The sequence below is a fragment of the Armigeres subalbatus genome, chromosome 3 (assembly GCF_024139115.2).
Source record: "Armigeres subalbatus isolate Guangzhou_Male chromosome 3, GZ_Asu_2, whole genome shotgun sequence".
Taxonomy (NCBI): Eukaryota; Metazoa; Arthropoda; class Insecta; order Diptera; family Culicidae; genus Armigeres; species Armigeres subalbatus.
In genome coordinates, this window is record NC_085141.1 from 81100316 (window position 1) to 81122452 (window position 22137).

The following is a 22137-nucleotide window of genomic DNA, read 5'->3' on the forward strand; positions in this document are numbered from 1 at the left end:
GCTATTGCGGATAGTGCATTAAACATAAGCAATCAAATATACCAATCGTGAAATCACATATTTCGCGTGCCCCAATTTACCGTACAATGTTATAAGTTTTACATTAGACTTGATTCGAACTCTCAATTTTGCATATGCACTAATACTGATCTCTATCGTGAAAGAATCTGTGCATGATTGAGTGCATGATTGTGCAGTGTGAGATGGTGTTGGTAGCGCCATCGGATTGAGTAGCAACGACGAAGATTGCACCGTCAGTTTGTTGTCGAATTTTAAAACGAACAGTCGCACCGCTCTTCAATGGCGGATTCCATTCAGCCGTTTTCGGATGGAATACGACACTAGTCTCTCAATATAACCTTGCGTTCCATTTCATACAGAGTTGTACAGAGTTTTTGGGGGTGCCGACAACCGACTACCTTTTTCAAAATGACATAAAAACAACGCTTAACATGGAATAAATCAAAACTCTTCACCAGTTATTAGCTTATGCCTATAGGCTTCCATTGGTATGAATATATCACCACATTGTGCAAATGTACACACTTAACCAGCATTTCAATGTTCGGTATTTTATTTGCTGAGTTTCAACTGCCAAATTTCTTTTGTACTGAAATACTAGTTTTTAGTGGATCTCCAATGATTGTCGTTAATAAATTTACGAGTTTCAGTAAAAAATTATGTTTATCGTTTTGACGTTTACTTATTTTTACTGAACAAGTCATTAAACTCGTAAATTGCTGAACTTCACAAAAAGTCGGTACAAATCAAAACAGCACCACCGGTAAAAAATGAAAATTCACCGACTAGTTATTAGAAAAATACTGAACGCTATTGTAGAGCCCTTTGATGTTGTTTATTTGATTATTTATGAATACCATTTTGAAAATTATTTCGTCGGGAACAAGTCTCAGACTCAAGTTTCTAAAGTGCAAAATAATCGTTAACAGATAAAAACAACAACTAATTGCCATATTTAGTTTCGATTCCTGCCGCCTCTCGGCTGTGATAAACAGCATCCGACGGGGATACGCCACTGGCCGCCATCAGCATCCCGGTTTCAATGTTCGTCAGAGCATCCTGGTACTCCGTGATTTCGAGCGCTCCCCCCAACTCTGCTGTGAAGGCGATTTTGGAATCCTGCGACATGGTTACCGCTGCTCGGACATCTGGTCTTGCATGGTTTGCGTCTGATCAGCGGCATTGTTCTCTCCCAGAACCAGTGTGTTGATGCTTCTCGGTCCGAACACGTTAAAAAAAATACCACGACGCGGATGATACCCACACTCAGGCAAATGAACATACGAATTACATAAGGCAGTAATTATGAAGATACAATATTTTTGAAAATCGTTGAATCATAAGTCTCTCATGTTTTTCATCTTGAGCTCTTTAAATTTCATTATTGGGACGTACGTGATTCATTCATTCCATATATTGAATTTCATAAGACACCTTTTGGCATTTTTTCAAAGCTGGTTTGAAGGGAATCATAAGGCATTTTATGAAAGGCATCATGCTCATTTTAAAGAAACTTTAATCGGATGGAACGCGTCGTAGTGAAGAGAATGATGTTCTCATATTGTAAAGCATTATAAGTAGTGCGGTTGCATTAAACATCGAGGGGATCTTAAGCAAGTTGAAGTGTTCAATGGTCAACGGTAAAATATAAAGTGTTCACTATTAAAATAATAACAGTACAAAGAAAAAGTTTCAATACACTGCCAAAAATATCTATAAGCCATTTTATGAGACAGATTCGAACAGCTGATCGAAATTTTGAGTGGACGGCTCGGTCTTTGTTTTGGTAAATTTGCATGTAAACCATCATCATTTCGTCATCATCATCATCATTTCATTTCATTTTCGCAAATGTTCCTTGTAAAATGTAAATATTAGTATTTGGTCTCCTGTCATTTGAGCTTTCTATAAAATGGCTTATATAAGACAGGCCTGCCCAACCTTTTCACACCACGGGCCAATTTTTAGAATTCACACTTGCTGGCGGGCCAGAAAATATTCGGTATATAATTTTCGTAAAATTTTAAAAATTATCAGTGTTTTTTTTTCATTATCTAAAAAAACTAAACTCGATCGTTGCATGAGGAATCCATTTGAAACATTTCAGGAAAATTATTAAAATCGGTAAACGGTGTTGATAAAATGAGAATTTCGTTACTTTACCCGCATACTTGCATGAACTGTTTTCAACGGTATGAGAGAAATGTACCAGATTTCAGCAACACACTGTGCCAAAGTGCTTCATGTTCAAGTCATTGAGATGTTTGGCGATATCTGCTAGAAAAGCCAAGTCACTCATCTATTCAGGATCATTCAGCTCGAGTAGTGGTTTTCCTTTATCTTGTAAAAATAGTTCCATTTTCCTTTCGAAAAAAAAATCTCTCAAGCATGGTACCAAGGCGTAGTTAATGAACTTCGCAATAATTCGTATTCGTCATTTCCGTCAACATCATTTATAATTGGTGGTGGTTGAGATCCCTAACGTTGATAAAGCTGATTGTCTTAATAACAAACGTCAATATTTGAGGAATATTGATCGTTTTCGAATATCTATTCTATTGGTGAATATGCAGTATAGCAAGGAATATCACCATATCTTTGTGATTGCTTTTCCATGCTTAGAATTGTCACAACGCCATTGTTATTTCCTGTCATTGATTGCTGGTGCTGCATCAATCGTAAGGTCACTTAAGTTTTCCAAGGGGAAAAATAGTTCCTTCGCACAAGTCTTATCAGCCCTCAGGGTTTCCCGTTAGTTGTTCCCTGTATAGGGTTCGAAGCTGTCATTTTATCTGTCATTCGAAAATGACCATCAATTCCTCTTATGAACACAGCCAATTTTGCAAGGTTTCTTTTTATCTTTATTAGAGAAGCTTGCAGACGTTTTTCACGTCAGTATTTTCATCGTTTGCGAGAGAATTACACGTAACGTAGCTGTCAAATCTCCTGCAAGAACTTTTACTCTTCACCGTGTTCCGCGCAAACTAATGCTTCTGAAGGAGGCTATTTCCTTGAGACCTACGAAGTTGTAAACAACAACCTAAGAGTAAAATCAGCAGTGATTCAAATCGTTCGGGGCTGTCAGTTTGAATATGAATCTGAAACATTGAATTTCCCAGCAGCTGTTCTAAATTCAGTTTTTATACCAGTCAACTGTCAAAAAAATAAAACTGGTATAACGCTCCGTTCTATTTTCTGCAGATTTGAACCACGATTGAATCACGAGATTCAAATATTTTTCAATTGTTTTGGTGTATGGATGCGTCATTTTATCTACGGATCAATCCACTTTGCAATTCCGGCGCCTTTCTTGGCAGTAACATAATGATTTCAATTAAATGAAAATTTGAAAAACATGAATAGAACACTGCTGGGGAAACCAGCGAGTTTGTTCTATTTTGCTCCAGATGCAAACTAGAATAGTGGTCGAAAATTTAGAATCAAACTGAATCACTCCTGATTTCACCCTAAATGCTTTCCTAAACAAGCTCTCCGTCCAGGAAAAATTTCATCCGTTTTGCCAAAATCCTACTAACAGCAAAAATGACCCGTACTGCGGTTTCTGACTTTGTGTGTTCTTGTGTAAAGAGAGTTGTTGTTTCTATAATCCATTGAACCAATAATTTAAATCAATGAATGTAAATTTAAATTGATTGAACGCCCTGCCTTTCAAGTTCTACCAACTTTTGTTTCCGCAAATATCATATTTCATAGAATGCTTGGATTCAGATTTTATTCTTTCAATATAGCAAAACTTTCTGAACAAATTGAGAAGACTGGTCTTCCTTTTTTCAACGTGAACGTAAGCTACTCGTGCCAATCTTTATTGGAAACGTTTCAAGCTTTGATTAAAAACTTATGTATTAAATAATTAATAATAAAAAAAAAGCTTCCCGAGCTAGCTAGAAAAACTGGCGGGCCTTATCTGAGTTTATTTTTCTTACGCGCCGCGGGCCACAAAAAATGGAGCCGAGGGCCGCATCCGGCCCGCGGGCCGTACGTTGGGCAGCCCTGATATAAGATATATGTGTCGCCGTTATAAATTTTTGCAATAGCTCCACCCTAATATAATCGATATAGAACCACACATAAAGTTTATTTGGATATATATTTTATAAGTAGTTCGCGTGGAGAATGGTTATGTGTGCGCTGATATACATCATAAGGTAAATCTATGGATTTTTGCCAATAAATATGTGTGGATTTTTAGTAGTGTACGAATAATAATAATAATGACTGATAAATGCAATCAACGATTCGCATTTTGGAACACCACATATTTTTTCATACCCCCTTGATGTCCATGATACAACCGGAAAGCTCACTTGAAATAAATGCATGCATGCCTGAATGAACCGGAATCTTTAACTTTTTGACATTAAGCACATGTTCACAATTGAAGAAAATTTCCATTATATACTCGAATTTAAAATTCATAATGCAGCATAATGAATGAATTAATATGCAGTAAAATCCAACAATAAATTCATAAATCTGCATTATGAATTGATTAAGATCCTAATTACGAATTTCATAAGGCGTGATTATGGCCCCCAACTATTTCTACCGCAATTCATAAGGTAGGGTTATGGATTGATTAATGTCCTGATGCGTACAGCGTTCATAGTGCTTCATTATAATTTCATAAATGAACCTTAAGAAAATGTTATGTTTTGCATTGGCCATGAAAATTTATTTCATAATGAGTCCTTTTGAATTTCAAATTTCTAACTTGTGGCAAATTTCCAAAAGGCAGAATTATGATATTCGATAGCCAATTTGCCTGAGTGATACGCCGCGTCTAGCGAGGATAATTCGATACCTCGCTGAAACACCGGTTTGAAGCGCAGCGTCAGCGGGAATGGGATCTTCGGCGTTACGAACCCGGAGAACATCCAACTGTTCCAGTTTCTCGGCGGAGCCCGTTTCTGTGTCTTATAATAACCCGTTTCCCCATTGTTGAAGTAATGCCGTCTTATAGCAGACGACTGCGGGGTGAGGTATTTGCCGTTTTCACGGAGAAGCCGCGCACGGGTCATTGCCTGACTGTCTTGAATCTGAGTCAGTCCGACCTTTCCCATGGGATGAAATCAATATCGAAAACTTATTACAAAACCCCTGAAATTTCTAAATATTTTTTATATTTCATGCGAAGGTCCATTCAGTAGATATACTGTCCAATCAGTAAAATATTTTCCAAAAATTTAATCCTCACTTACTGACTAACTCAGTTATGGTCACATAAACAAACAACCTTAATTACCGATTTTAATGTTTATTTGACATTTCTCGTTTATGCTGACAACTCGGTAATGTAAAATATTTCTGTTGAAATCAGGGATGCCAGATACAATTTTCATAAGTCTGTATCAATCTCAGTAAAATGTCTGTATTTGTCTGTATGGAGCTCAGAATGTACACTTTTAACTTATTTTACAGTATTCGGTAAATTTTACCGAAATCTCAACAGCAGAACTGTTCGGTAATTATTTTACAGATTTTTTGAATTTTTTTCCATTGTTCAAATGTCAAAATCTCCGAAAATCAGTAAAATTATTTACCGAACAGTTCTGCTGTTGAGATTTCGGTAAAATTTTACCGAATTCGGCGATTTATTTAAAGTGTGTACATACAGGAATTAGAAAATTATTAAATAATCATGCACTTTTGACAATGTAGAATATCGAGGTTTCAATAATCTAAAAGTCGGTGTAAGGCTTAGTCAAGTCAAGTACGAGCTTCTGAAGACAAGTAAAGTTGCTGTAGAGGTCGAAATACGTATTTTAGAAGTTACTGTAAAGCTACAATCTAGTGGTGAAATTAAAAGGGATAATACTATTTCGTCTTATGACAAGTGAAGATATTCTACTACACAGCTCTGAATAATGTTCTTGCTTATCGATATATACCGCTTTGATTCAAATCCCGAACGTGGCTCATATTCTGAACACTGGCGTTTTAGCACCCTCAAACTAAAGGATCAAGATTACAAACGAATTCAAGATTCAATGATGAAAAATACACGAATAAAGCCAAAAAGGCAATTTGAACGAAGTGTTTGGAATATGAGTCATGTTTGCAATTTGAGTTGAAACGGGTAGTTACTTTAGCATAAATTGATCATATTCACGCTATTTTCTAACTGAAAATCCGTCAGGAAGCTCAAAAGAGTTCGGTTCCGAGGAGAAGCATAGAAGGAATAAATCCGTTTGGAAACCCAAAGAACTGAACGGACATCTTTTGGATTCACAAACGGAGAACCTTTGGTCTTTCGAACTTTTTTGGGTCTACGAACTATTTTTGCGCTTTTTGAACAACATTCTTTTGGCTTTCGAAAGGAATCTTTTTAGGCTTCGGAATCACAAAAGGATATCCCTTGTACAGAGAAAGAAAAAAATCCAATTTAGAAGCCCAGCTGGCTCCACTCGGAATCCTAAAAGTATTCCTTTCGAAAGTCTAAAAGGAATCCCTTTGAAAGTAAAATCCAAGATAATTTCGTTCAGGAGCCCAACAAGGTTTCGTTCGGAAATCCAAATTAATTCTGTTTTGGAAGCCCAAAAGAATTTCTTTCGGAAATATAATAGAATTCCTTCCAGAATTCCAAATAATTTCATTCGGAAAACCAGAGAACGGCCTTGTTTTAGGTTTATGAACCGATTTTTTTGGTTTTCTAAACGGAGATCTTTTTAGGTTTCGGAAGGAACTCTTCTAGGTTTTAGAATCGATTCCTTTTGCGCTTCCTAACAAAATTATTTTATGGATTCGGTAGTAAATCCCATAGATATTCTAATCGGGATCATTTGTCCAGAAACAGAAAAAGACTCCGTTCAGCCCAAAACGCTTCAATCGAAAGTTCAAAAGTATTTCTTTCGAAAGTCCAAAAGGATTCCGATCGGAAAACTAAAAGTATTCCGTTCGGAATTTTAGAATGATTTTGTTCATAATCCAAAAGGATTTCTTTGGAAATGAAAGTGAAATGTAGTGATTCGTTTCGAAAGCCCAACAGAAACTCGAAGGGATTTCGTTAGTAAACCCAGAAGGATTACGTTCGGAAATTCACATAATTTTGTACGGAAATCCATATGAACGGATATCTTTTGGGCAACGTAATGGTATTCTGTTGGGCTTTGAACGGGTTCCTGTTTGGCTTCAGAATGGATTGATTTTGGACTTCTGGTATATTTTTGGGTTTCCGAAAAGAATAAAAGATTCTCTTAAAAGCATTGTTTTAAATTCTAAAAGGATTATGTTTGGAACTCAAAAGGGATCTCATAAAGAAGCCCAAAAGGCTCCGCTCAAAATTTCAAAATGATACTGTTTGAAAAACTTAGAATTTCATACCAAATCCCCACAACGATTTTGTTTGAATTCCCGAAAATGGTTTAATTAGAAAGCCCAACAGGATTCTGTTTTGCAGTCCAAAATTTTCAAAAACAAAATGTCTGTAAAAGTCTGTAACTTCAATCAAAAGTCTGTATAATGTCTGTAATCTGTATGATGTCTGTATGCAAGACCAAATGTCTGTATAAATACAGACATGTCTGTATGTCTGGCATCCCTGGTTGAAATTACTGGGCGATCCGTAGTCCAAAAACTCAGTAAAATTTTACCGACTCCGGTAAAATAAAGTAGCTGTGTAAGAATGTTATGATCTAAAAAAAAAATGGTGCCGACAACCGACAACCTTCCCTTAAACATTGCAAAACCCTGCAAAACCTAAGACCAATTTTGCGAGTTTAAAGGCTGGTGTATGGTAGGATTTGTTACGGGTATTTGCTCCGGGTTTTGCCATGGAAAAAAGTCTCCACTGTCAAAACATTTTCCGTTATTGGGTTTACACCTCAGGATTTTACTTCGGGTTTTGAGAATCTGCGTATCCGCGCCCGTGCTTGAGTTTACACTTCTGGGTTTTGGTTCGGATTTCTTTATACAAACACACACGAGCGACAAGAGGGAAAGATAACGAGAAGAGGAGCATATAGTGAGAGAAAGGGAGAGAGTGGGTGAGAGAGATTAAATGGGAGATAGAGAGAGAGACAAAGGAAATGAGTGAGCGAGTGAGTAAATAACTGAGAGTGACTGAGTGAGAGTGAGTAAGTCAAATTGAGAGTGAGAGTTAGTGAGTGAGTGAGAATGAGTGAGATAGAGTGAATGAGTGAGTAAGTGAACGAGTGATTGAGTGAACGAGTGATTGAGTGAAAGTGAGTGAATGAGTGTGAATTAGTGAGTGAGTGAGAATTAGTGAGTAAGTGAGAATAAGTATGTGTGTGTGAGGTTGAGTGAGTGAGAGTGAGTGAGTCAACGAGTGATTGAGTGACAGTGAGTGATAGAGCCAGAGTTAGTGAGTGTGACTGAGTGAGTGAGAGTGAAAAAGTGAGTGAGTGAGATTGAGTGTGTATGTGTGAGATTGAGTGAGTAAGTGAGAGAGTAACTGAGTGAGAGTGAGTGAGTAAGTGAGAGAGTAACTGAGTGAGAGTGAGTGAGTAAGTGAATGAGAGCGAGAGAGAGAGTAAGTGAGTGAGTGAGAATAAGTAAGTAAGTGATAGTGAGTGAGTGAGTGAGAATGATAGAGTGAGAATGAATTAGAGCGAGTGAGTAAGTAAACGAATGAGTGAGTGAGAGAGAGAGTGAGTAAGTGAGAAAGAGTGGCTCAGAGAGGATGAGTGAGAGATAATGAATGAGTAAAAAAGAGAGGTGGCCGTCTCACTATGCACTATTTCTAACTTCTCGTTTCAACTTTCAATTTTCACTTCTCACTTCTTACTACTCATTTCGCACTTCATTCTTCTTACCTCTCATTCTCAATTCCCACTTCTCACTATTTATTTCATCACTTCTCACAATTTATTTCTCACTTCTTATTTCTCAATTCTCACTCACACTGCACACTTTCACTTCTTATTTTTCACTTCTCGCGTCTCATTTTTACTACTCGCTGCACTACTCATTTCTCACTTCACACAACTCAACTCTCACTTCTAATTTTACACTTTTTACCTCTTTTGACGTAAACTACGTCTAAGGGGAAGACTCTGATACAGGGTGTAAAACGGAAATTTCCAAATTCGAGACCGTCACGAAATTAGGATAGATTTCAAACGCTAATAGCTCCTTTATCTTTCAAAGGATTTTCGAGATTTTATTATCAATCGAATCGGTAACTCTCCAGCATTTTTTTAAGCCCATTGGAACTATTGATTATCAACGTAAAAACATTAAAAATTCCAAATCTTTGAAAACCCAGTAAAATTTCACAGTTTCGTTACGGCCGCCGCCTGCGGTTGGTTCTTGCGCTCTACTTTTGTGCGGTGATTCGCACAAAAAGTACAAAATAGAAGTAGAACCAGAGCAATGACCGCGGTCGGAGCAAAAAAGTAGTGTTTATGAAAAAGTGCTACAGATGCCGGACTTGTTCATGTTAGCAAGAGGTGAATATTAAAATTGATTATCATTACAAAGATGCCAGATTTGAAGACATGTCTTCAATTTGAAGACATTTGAATCTCTGTGCAGACATTTATTTCGTGAAGACACTTTGAAGACTTTTCAAAATATTTGAAGACTTATCTACTTATTTGAAGACAACCAATAACCAGCGAAAAGAAAATACAATTTTGTGACTTACTTATAAATTCAGCGACCTCTATATAAATATTACAAAAGTCTTTGTCTCGGGCTTAGAATCTCAAACATAAAAATACATTCACAAAAGCCGGTTGATAACTGCAACGCATTTTAGACCTCATTCGCACTTAAATTTGAGCCGAGCTTTGAGCTGTGCGCTTGTTGGCAGTATTCGTTTGAATTTTCTTTGGCGGTGGTGGCATTTTTGACGTGTCTGTAAAAAGGTATTTCGATCATTACATCGGAACGCAATGACCGATATAATTTGCGGCAAACATAGAATGAATTCTTCTATGACTAGATTTAATCTATTCTACCGTTGAGCTAGAACCAGATTTTCTTTTTAATTCCTTCTGAATTCATTTGATCTTTTCGGCATTTCCATTCCATCATTCCACATTTCTCTAAATATTCGTCAGGAAACTTCATGAATTTCCCGTGGATTTTTAAAAGAATTTTCAATGAAAATTTAAATAAAACAATTTCGTGTAAAATAAGAAAAAATTTTGATGAAGAATTTTTTGTCTAAATTTAGGAAAATTGAAATTGAAAGTTCAGTTTAATGGGGCCCTCCTTAGCCGTGCGGTAAGACGCGCGGCTACAAAGCAAGACCATGCTGAGGGTGGCTGGGTTCGATTCCCCCTGCCGATCTAGGCAATTTTTCGGATTGGAAATTGTCTCGACTTCCCTGGGCATAAAAGTATCATCGTGCTAGCCTCATGATATACGAATGCAAAAATGGTAACCTGGCTTAGAAACCTCGCAGTTAATAACTGTGGAAGTGCTTAATGAACACTAAGCTGCGAGGCGGCTCTGTCCTAGTGTGGGGATGTAATGCCAATAAGAAGAAGAAGAAGAAGAAAAAGAAGTTCAGTTAAAATTATTGTATAAATTTATGATAATTTCCGTAAAAAAGAAATAAAGGAAATCCTCCAAATATTAAACGGGAAATTCTTCATTATTTCCACAAGTTCTACTGAGCTCCCACAAAAAATCCCTTTCAATTTCCACAAGAAATTTGTCTCAATTAATTTCCATAGAAAATTGAAATTGTTTTGGTGTTAAATGGATATTTCTCAGAACTTCCATGACAAATTATTACAGAAAAATGTTCTTAAAAGAAATCCAGAGGAAACATGTTACATAGTTTCGTTAAATTCTTCCTTGACATTCTACCAGTATCTTCTCCGAGAATTCCTCTGTGATTTTTTCCAAAAAATCGTTTTGATATTCTTTCTGATATTCCTCCTAAATTTCCATCGTAAAATTGTCCAGAAATTTCGGGGATTTATCCGAAAAATCCTCCAGGAATTCCTTTGGATTTTCCTCAAGAAGCTTCTCCGTAAGATCGTCAAAGAATTCCAGCGAAAGTACATCCAAGAATTTCTTCGGAAGATCCTCCAGAACTCCTCCGGTAGTTCCTTCACGAATTCCACCTGCAGTTCTTTCAGGAAATCCTCCGAAAGTTCCTCCAGAAATTATTCCAAAAGTTCCCTCAGGAATTCCCGCGGAAGCTCCTCCCATAAATTCCTTTGGAAATTTCTCCAGGAATTCCTCTGGAAGATTCTCCAAGAATTTTGCCGAAAGATTCTTCAAGAATGCCTCCGGAAATATACTATGGTATTTCTCTTGTATTTCCTCCAGGATTTCTTTCGAAAATTTCTGCAGCAATGTCTCAAGAAGCTCCTCCAAGAATCCATCCAAAACTACTGCCAAGAATTTCTCCGGAAGTTTCTTTAGAAATTTCTTCAGGAATTCCTCAGGAATATCCTTCAGAAATTTATCAGGAAAATCCTTCAGGAATTTCACCAGAAAATTTCTAAGGAATTCATCCTGAAGTTCCTACAGGAATTCCTTCTTAAGTTTCTCCAAGAATTCCTCCTGAAAATCCTCCAGCAATTTCTCCGAAAGTTCCTTCAGAAATTTCTCCGGAAGTTCCTTCAGTAAATTCCTCGGGAAATTTCGTCAGGAGTCTTAGAAGTAATTAGAGGCTCCATCCAGAAGAAACTAGTATAAGTAATAAGAAGCTCCATCAAGGATTTATCCGGAAGTTGCTCCAGAAATTTATCCGGAAGTTCTTTCAAAAAATTCTCTGGATGTTTTTCAAGTATTTCACGGTAAATTTTGAATCCCTACAGGGTATTCTTTAAAAGCAAATTTGGAAGAATCTCGTTATACACTATCTCGTGTATATTTAATAGAATATTCTCTTGAATTCCAACAATTTGAAAGTTTAAAAAAATAAACATTATTCCACATCAGTGGAACAAGGACATGATTGAATTCACAAATCTATTGAATTTTGAAATTTCTTGCTGATAATCATAATTTGATTATTGAAGACATTTGAAGACATTTTTACTCGACTCTGAAGACATTTGAAAATATCATATGGCATCCATTATCAACTTTAAACAAGGTTACACTCTAACTGTTTTGACGGGAATTGAGTAAAATTTCTGTGGGATAGAAAGAGAGAGCAATGCAATTTTACTCAGTCACTGAGTATGTGAAAGTTAGCGTGTATCCTACTATCCCGACTAGCGTGTATCCTACTACAGCATCCCTTTAAAATAACACTTCAAAAGCATTAATCGCCATTTAATAGGCAATTAACTATTAAATGCATTAATCACTCTAAGTCGAATAACAATGGGAGAAAGGCATCATCACCACTGAGGAATAATAAATCTGGGGGTTTTAAATGAAAATTTTAAATTGTCATATCCAACCATTTTCATATATAGTGAGTTACGCCTATTTTGTTCGAAACATAAATGGATTGGTCTGCGATCGAACATGATTTTCGGAAAAACTACACATTACACGCGGCAAAACGTTTACCAAAACAATCCTCGCTACCTCCTGACCCCATATATCCAACATCAAAATGGTTGTAATCTGACTAAGCACGCGCGCGCGGTTTGAAGTTTGTATGAGAATTACTATGAGAAAAGTAAATTTTTCGGAAAACCGTTTTGAAACGTTGGACATTAATATCTAAAAATATATGAGTACATTGGCAACATAGGAAACTTAGCAAGTGAATAAATCGTCTTTATTGCCAAACAGTTCGCTGCTTGCAAGAAAAATTATTAAGGAAATACTAAATCGTGTGAAAAATGAAAAATCGTGAAAATTGAGCACGTAAAAGAATAACATATCAATAATGAGCATTTTTATTTTCTTTATTCTTTGCTTACGAAAATCCGATCGGTTCGCAACAACAATCGTCTTACAGATTTAGAAATATTCTACGAAGTCTTCGGGTTGATTATATTTAGGGGGAGATCCTCCAGTGCCGGACACATAAGCCATTTAACAAAAAAAAACTTTAACTATCCGGATTATGTTTCCATTTATACCATACTAGCAGAACGTACCCTGCGTTGCTCGAGTTTTTACGTTTAACGTTCGAAATGTCATTTTCTGCGTTGATTGCGACGCCGCACTCTAGATCATTTTTCGAGCGATCGCATTAGGTTTTCTCCATACTCGCCATAATATTGTATTTTGACAATTTTCCCAAATTTCCTTTAAAATTTACTAACCTTTTGCATATAGAAACACAGCTGATCGCAATACGAATCGATTAGTGAGGAAATCTTGCAAATCGGTCATCCTCTTCGTGAGTTATATTGCTTCAAAGGAAGAATAGATAGAAGTAAGAAACACAAAATATGACTATTGACCATTGATGATTCATACAAACTATATTTGATCATTTGAACACGTTTTTCAACGATGAATTTTGGTGAAAAATTTTACGATTCAGAAAAATGTCTCCTAGTACCGGACACTATTGCATCATGTTCAAATGTGACTAAGTTCCTGTTACATGAGTAAAGACATCATTCAGAATAGTAAATTATTCGCTTGCTTTAAGTTGTAAATATTAAAAATTGTTAGTGGAGCTTATTTGACTCTTCAGCTAAATTTTTTACATCCTAATCCAAATACCCACCTTTTTCAATGTCCTCTACACTTTTTGTTTTTTGCTAATTTCTGTGGCTTTCTCAGTAAGAAGAAACAACTGAATTGAAGTAAGTGTTTTAAATTTTGTACAAAGTTTATCACATGAAGATCTGATATTCCTTGCCGTTAGAAGCCTTTTTAATAGCTTCCTTTTGTACTTAATAAGATGAAGGAGGGACCTCTGCAAGTAGTGTCCGGTATTGGGAGGTGTCCGGCGTTGGGAGATCTCCCCCTAAATAGTTAATGATCCGCCTCACGAAACGATCTCTCACATAGGGGGCGATTTGTATAGTAATTTTCATACAAACTTCAAACTGCTCGTACTCAGTTATATTATAACCAATTCAGTTGAAAATTTAGGAGGTTCACCAAAACAGCAAATGTTATCGTTCAAGCATAAGGGAGCGCAAAAGTCAAAATTTCAATCACTCTAGGCTCTAACCAAAATAATTATCTTATGATCTGTTTTACGTAGTTTACGTCGGGCGGTCGTATCTTGTATATAACCCTTCAGATTTTTTCTCACTACTCATTGCTCACTGCTTACTTTTCATTTTTCATTTCTCGCTCATCATTACTCAGTTTTTTCTTCACACTTCTCATTTTTCACTATTCACTTCACTAGGTTCTTTCCATAATAAATTTCCGTCATAGATTACGCATTTCCCGTGCGGAATAAATTCAAACTGAATTGTTTCCCCGCGGGATTTGCAGCTTCTCCCCCTATCGCGGAAAACGCAAATCCCGCTCTCATTCAAATTACATGAGAGACCAAATCTCGGGACACGTTTACCGAACACGACACGTTTACCAGCCTTAAAGAGGATTATTTCATTAAATAAAATAAGTATCTCTTTTTATTTAGGATCCGATTTTCAAATATATTTTAGGGTCAATATTGACAACTCTTCAATTTTGCGGAGACATTCCAATCATTCATAGAAAATGTAACAGATTTTTATAAAAATATAAAATTGCAAATTCACGTCTCGATTCCTCATCCAACACGAGACAGTTAGTAATTTAATAACGATTCAGTGAGCGAATCGTTTATTGGGTCCAGTGCCGCTTTTATCACATAAAAGTACCATCAAATTGCCCGGTTCATCGACTGCAACATAACAGTCGCATTAAAGAGCAACAACAATCACAGTGATGCTAATGTTGCAGATGGAATCGGCGGCAGATAAAATCCGTCGCAAATGGGGCACGCTATGCTAAAAGTGGGATTTTTATGTACATCGGATTTTTACAGTGAAAACTTATTTCGCGTATCTCATGTATATTCAATCGATGAGTCTTTATCAAGCGTAAAGCAAAAGTTTGAAATAAAACAAAATTTAAAAAATCTAAATAACAACATATTTAGAAAGTTCTATGCATTTCTAAAATATTTTAAACAAATTAGATGAGAATAATTGTTTTAATTTTTTTTAAATATTTTTTTTCAAGTTTTCCATTTTGGAACAAACACTGGTCACAAACAAACACCAATAATAAACAGGGATACATGGAACAAATTTCAAAAACTCAAAGGTGCAGCCCAATCGAGTTGTACGCAAAGGTGACGTTGAACTACGTATTATGTATGTAATGTACAGGTTTTCGACTTTTCTGTTCGAGGAGACCAAAGCAAGCGTTTTTCAAGCCCAGGGTGTATCTGTTTTCGTTGTTTATCCTGTGCTCCTGAGCTTCAGTCAGAATTTTAATTAGCACATAATTTTTAGGCCAACGTTTGAAAAGGATGATAAAAATAAAATTTTCAAATAATTGAGGATGAGCAAGTTTGTAATAGTAAATATTATCATACATAAGCATTGTAACAAACTGGAGTTGGTTTTTACGAGGAGGATATGGGCCGCGTAAATAAAAAAAAAGAAAAAAAACCGCGTAAATCCCAAAATATGTCTGAATAAACCACGGAAATCCCAAAATTAAAAAAAAAATAATCGCTTAAAAAGCGATTCGTTTAAAAAACGCGTAATAAACGACTTCAGTGTACATCGGATATGAAGCGTTGACTCTTTCTTGATCGAATGTTCCAAGAAAGTTGAAAATCAATCGAGAAACGGCTGAGATATTAACAATCAAAGTCTAACATATTTCGGTGACCTTTTTCAATTTGTTGCAATCGTAAAGTGTACCCGAATTGGCCCCAATATAGAAAAGACAGACGTAGTTCTACGTCAAAAAACGATTTTTGAGAATTCTACATTTGAGTTGTTCCTGACCAGGGTTGTTAATCGTTAATTTATCGTTATCGCCGATAAAGTTGATTGTGATCAACGTTATCGGTTGCTACGATAACGATGAATCAACTGAATTATTATCGTAGTTCGATAATTTAACGTAAGTTAACTCGATAAATTTGCGATAATGTGATTACTAGATTACGCGAATAAAGTTGGTGAAAAATTTTGACAGAAGCCGAGAATGGAACAAATTGTTTGCAGCTGGTTGATCAGAGTTAATTTTGATTGAAGCGGGGCACTCTAAAATTATTGATCAATGCATGCTGCTCTACGAAACGATGAGAAGTGAGGTGCTCTGTTGGTGGTTAGCGTTTTTTTTAGATGACATCGACAATATATTGGGATCCAAGTACTAGAAATTAATTTGATGCAGCGATCTGTAGTGCTGTATTCCAGGCAGCACCAGTACCAAGTGAATATTCTCTCAACAGATTGGTGGTCTAACCTCGTCACCTATGATTTGGTTAGACTAAGGAGTTTAGTCTAAACTGTGAGTCATAAAATATTCATATAACTGGGTGCTCCGGATCTCCAAAACAGAAGCTTTGTTTATAATGCTAGATTAAACATAAGTATAGGTAGACATTAAAAATACTCTCAGATTCTCTACTATGGAGAACTGCGACTCTGTAAGAACTTTAATGATTGAACGAAATAATGTGTTGGTCAATTCGGTGACCTCCTTGAATCCCAATTTAATTCCAGAATTTAAAGGCGTTCTCGAATATTGTAAGGCGATACAATATTTTTAAAATAGATATTGCAAATCCAGCTTGTGAATATTTGCACTTCAAACTGTAGTACATGTTACAGTTAACTCGATAATTCTCGATAAATCAACGAATACTCGATAACGATAACGTTAATTCAACGCTCATTTTATCGTCAACGAAGCATTATCGTAAAAGTGTTATCGTTATCGAAGTTGGCGTTAAATTAACGATGATATTTTATCGATTAACAACCCTGTTCCTGACGAATATTATCCGAGATTTCTGGAAACGTTACGAGCCTTTACCGAATTTCGAAATCATTTCTATGAAAGCAGTACTAAGATTTCAGTTGTTGGGTTCAGCTCTATTATGTTGCATTGTTGCAAAATAATTTTAGTATGTGTATATCACCTACAGGGGTTAGACAAAAAGGTTGAGATAGGTAAAATTATGTCGAAATTCAAATAATCATAACTTTGCGTACAATAATCCGATTTTGATAAAATCAGGATCATCAGAACCGGACGCTTTTCTAGTATACTGTCCCCCTGCAAAACCTAAGATTGGTCCATGGCCACCGTAGATGTTCCGGGTTTTCCGAAGGTATGTTCTAAATGCATTTTTTCCACTGCTTGTCATTTTATGTGACGTTTACTTACATCATATTTTATGCTTTCTCCAAAAACTAGAACTAATATGCCGGCCAATGGTGGCTGTAGATCGAGAATCCATCGAAACTACTCAGAGATATGGCCATTTCCGTAAAAACGGTTCCGGGAACATGATGAAATGATAACAGATCGGAATAATGCAAATATGGGTATCTATGTTCATGGCTTTGCGAGACGATGATTACAGAAACATTTCCAGAATGATAATGTCCACTGCCACCCTTATAGCAGGTTCCAAGGGCCTTCAAGGAGGGGCCGGTTTTGGCACCGTGTGGAACTATGCATATATGGGTGTCAAAATTCGTATTTTTCCAAGACGATGAATATAGGATCTTTATTAAAGATACATTATGGTGACTGTTAGACTCTCTGGCCAATTTGTAACAGGTTCCGGGTGTTCTGCGAAAGTGACATTTGTTCAGGATGTATGGCCAATCCCGTACCGATTTTACGAAAATGGCCATACTTTGCGTATACCAAACGAATTTTCGATCTGCAGCCAGCATTGGTCAGCTTATTAGTTCTAGTTTCCAGGGAGAGTATAAAACATGATGTCAGTAAACGTCAGATAAAACGACAAGCAGAAGAAAAAATGCATTTTTAACATATCTTCGGAAAACCCGGAACATCTCCGGTGGCCAAGGACCAATCTGAGGTTTTGTATAGGGACAGTATACTAGAAGAGTTTCCGCGTCCGGAGGTCCCGGTTTCATCGAAATCGGACCATTCTACGCAAAGTTATGCTAATTTGAACTTCGACAAAATTTTGCCTATCTTAACCTTTTTGTCTAACCCTTGTAGATCTATTGAATCTGGGTTTATTCCGAGATAACCACTCTGATTGATGCCTCGAAAAGTTTTGATCATATTTATAGAGTGAATCAATGGAAAGAGGAAAAAACATCAATTGTTACATAACCGGCAATAGTGGCAACACAAATTGATAATGTTTCCATAAACTCCCATGATAACCGCCTTTACACAAAGCGTGCTGCAGTGAACCGTAATTGAGAGTTGGATAAATTCGCATCGATGTTCCAGCAGGGCATAACATAATAATACGAGACTGATGTGTGTCTGCGCTGCGCGATATCGGTAATGTCTCCCGGTGACACACGTGATCCATTCATCGGAACCAGCCTCCTCTCTGCTGGCCAGAACTGGGTGGAGCACCCGCCGGGAAATTGCTATTACCATCGCATCCGAGCGCGATTTCCATTCAATCGACCACCCACTGCCACTGGGTAGGGTAGAACAGTCCAAAATGCACCCCTTAAGCTTTTCCGATGTTTCCACCTATATAAACAAGAAAATCAAACTATTTCCACGTGTAGATGCAAAATGTACAAAACCAGCTACATTTTACAATTGTCTCCTAGGTTTTCATAACTTTCTAACGCATTCAAAAAATGGGCATGGGGCAAAATGACTGTAAAATGACTCAATTGCATGTAAAATAATGGTGAACGCATGGTTGTTTGTTTTGTCTTAATGGATTGAATGATAATCTTACGGGTGAGGTGAAAGATTCGCTTATCGTTAATTTTAAGTGAAAATGATTTTTTTTATTGCAGCTCAATAATGAATAACGAATATTGAATTGTGATGATAATATCCGTTCATAAATGTCCAACAAATGATTATATGCGTGATTTTACGAGTGAATCCATTTTACCTCAGGTGTCCATTGTGTACTGGTCTCCCCTAACTGCTGTGCTACTGCAATCTGTGGGCGCTGTTGTTGTGCGTCGCTGATGTGCATCGGAGGACACCAATAATGCACAATGTTGCAACAAATATGCAAATATGTGTCCAGGTCGCCGGTATGTATGGGTGATAAGCATCAGTTGGAGTGCTCCTTCCTGATGGGCGATGCCCATTATGCAATGTTTGACGACGGTGCTGGTGATGATGACAACTATTATTATATGCGATGATGCTGTTTATTGTTGTTTGTGTTAAACTGTCGGGTACAAAACGAGTTGATAATTTGGCTTCGGCAGAAAATTGACGCATTCTTTTGTTGCGTTTTCGGCATTTTGGGGTGATTTTAAATGAGGGATTGCAATTTATTTTTTTAATTTTAAAATGTTTGAAGTTTTTTTTCTACTGGTTCACAAGAATATAGGGAGAGGTTCCTCAGTGCCAGACACATAAGCCATTCAACGAAAAACACTCTTATTATCCGGATTATGTTTACTTGTATACGATATACACAAAATATGAGCATTGACATTCATACAAATTATATTTAATCATTTAAACACGTTTTTCGACGATGCATTTTGATGATGAATCTTGGTGAAAAATTTGACGGCTTAGAAAATTGTCCCCTAATACCACACTCTAATGTATTATGTTCATATTATCAAGACTCTGTTATACATGAGTAAAGACATCACACTGGTGATTGTTGCAACCAGGGCCGGATTTAGGGGGGGATGGGGCGTGGCCCCGGGCCCCCACAAATCTTATGTACCAAAACCAACCTTTTTTGTACATTTTAGGGCCCCCTATATTGTCGGCCCCGGGGCCCCCTTCCGGCTAAATCCGGCCCTGGTGGCAACTATAAGACTGGGTGCGTCGCCGGTTTTGCCTCGCGGCGGCCGTGCGGCGTAGTGTGGCGCTGATGCCTTTCATTGGGTGCAGTGTTTTCCACAAGCCCAGCTGCTATTACCTTGAACAAATTAGAGTGCTCTAAGCAGGCTATCCTACGGCCGAGAATAATATTGCACGGATTAATGGAATATGACCTCGGTCTTAATATTCATTGGTTTGTAATCCAGATCAAGAGATGATTAACAGAAGTAGTTGGGGGCATTAGTATTATGGCGCGAGAGGTGAAATGCGTAGACCGTCGTAAGACTAGCTAAAACAAAAGCATTTGTCATGGATGCTTTCATTAATCAAGAACGAAAGTTAGATGATAAAAACTTAAAACTAAATTGTAAACTTAAAGGAATTGACGGAGGGACACCACCAGGAGTGGAGCCTGCGGCTTAATTTGACTCAACACAGGAAAACTTACCAGGTCTGAACTTATTGAGGAGAGACAGATTATTAGCCTTTCTCAAAATTAAAGGTAGTCGTGCATGGCCGTTCTTAGTTCGTGGAATGATTTGTCTGGTTAATTCCGATAACGAACGTGACTCAATCAAATCAATTAGAACGCTATCAGCAGTCAGATGTTGATACCGCCTCCGGGCCGTTCGCGCTGGGGGGCGGTGTAGTGTGACCTGATAATATGTCAACCCATAGCGGTTGACTTCTGCTTAATAAGACAATTTTGTGTTCAGCAAAATGAGATTGAGCGATAACAGGTCCGTGATGCCCTTAGATGTTCTGGGCTGCACGCGCGCTACAATGTGAGCAGCAACACGTACCCTTGCCCGAAAGGGCCGGGAAATCACTCCAAATGCTCATTTAGTCGGGATTATGGATTGAAATGGTCCATATGAACCTGGAATTCCCAGTAAGTGCTGGTCATTAGCTAGCGTTGATTACGTCCCTGCCCTTTGATGGATTATTTAGTGAGGTCTTTAGGTGAACATTCGCTAGTCCCTCGGGATTACATTTGAATCGCTAAAGTTGACCGAACTTGATGATTTAGAGGAAGTAAAAGTCGTAACACGGCAAATGCTGGGTAAATCGTACCATTGGTACTTCGCGTACCTGAAGGAATAAAATAGACTCTATCTCGCGGTCCTTAGCCTTTTACCCAGCAACTCCTATCCCTACCTCCCCGCGGTGCTGGCCGGGATACGAGCAACCTTAGGGAAGATCGGGTAACCAACCCCGGTGGGAACTATGGACGTATGCTGACAGGGAAGGGGGGTTTGCTCCTCTCCGGAGGTGCAAATCTTACTGAGCGTCTGTTTTCCATGTCAGGATCGGCTCACAACAGCGTCTGTTCTCCATGTTAGGGGCGGCTGATCATCGTCCGAGTGCCAGCGAGGGACTCTAAGTGAAACTGTGCACCATGGTCCACCGGGAACAACGAGGAATGGTCCTCCGAAAATTAAGGGGGTTTGGTGTCAGGCCCTGCAAGCCAGCCTTAAAAAAAAACATAAGCAACGAACAATCAACAAGAGAGTACGGACCGGAACCATCGGCGAAGATCACTGCGACGAAAAGGGACTAGCGATTGGAAACTCGGTTCGTGGAACTGCAAATCTCTCAACTTCATCTGGAGCACACACATATTCGTCGATGTGCTCAAAGACCGTGGATTCGGCATCGTAGCGCTGCAGGAGGTTTGTTGGAAGGGATCAATGGTGCGAACGTTTAGAGGTAATCATACCATCTACCAGAGCTGCGGCAACACACACGAGCTGGGAACAGCTTTCATAGTGATGGGCGATATGCAAAGGCGCGTGATCGGGTGGTGACCGATCAATGAAAGAATGTGCAGGTTGAGAATCGAAGGCCGGTTCTTCAACTTTGGCATAATCAACGTCCATAGCCCACACTCCGGAAGCACTGATGATGATAAGGACGCATTCTACGCGCAGCTGGAACGTGAGTACGACAGCTGCCCAAGCCACGACGTCAAAATCATCATAGGAGATTTGAACGCTCAGGTTGGCCAAGAGGAGGAGTTTAGACCGACTATTGGGAAGTTCAGCGCACACCGGCTGACGAACGAAAACGGCCTACGACTAATTGATTTCGCTGCCTCCAAGAATATGGCCATTCGCAGCACCTACTTCCAACACAGCCTCCAGTATCGGTACACCTGGAGATCACCACTGCAGACAGAATCACAAATCGACCACGTTCTGATTGATGGACGGCACTTCTCCGACATTACCGACGTCAGGACATATCGTGGCGCTAACATCGACTCTGACCACTATCTGGTGATGGTTAAACTGCGCCCAA

At 38.0% G+C, this 22137-nt stretch overlaps 1 pseudogene; it reads right to left on the reverse strand.

The window, feature by feature from the left end:
* Positions 1-963: 963 nt before the first annotated feature.
* LOC134221762 (ER membrane protein complex subunit 3-like) lies at positions 964-18123 on the reverse strand (annotated as a pseudogene).
* Between the last annotated feature and the right edge of the window lie 4014 nt (positions 18124-22137).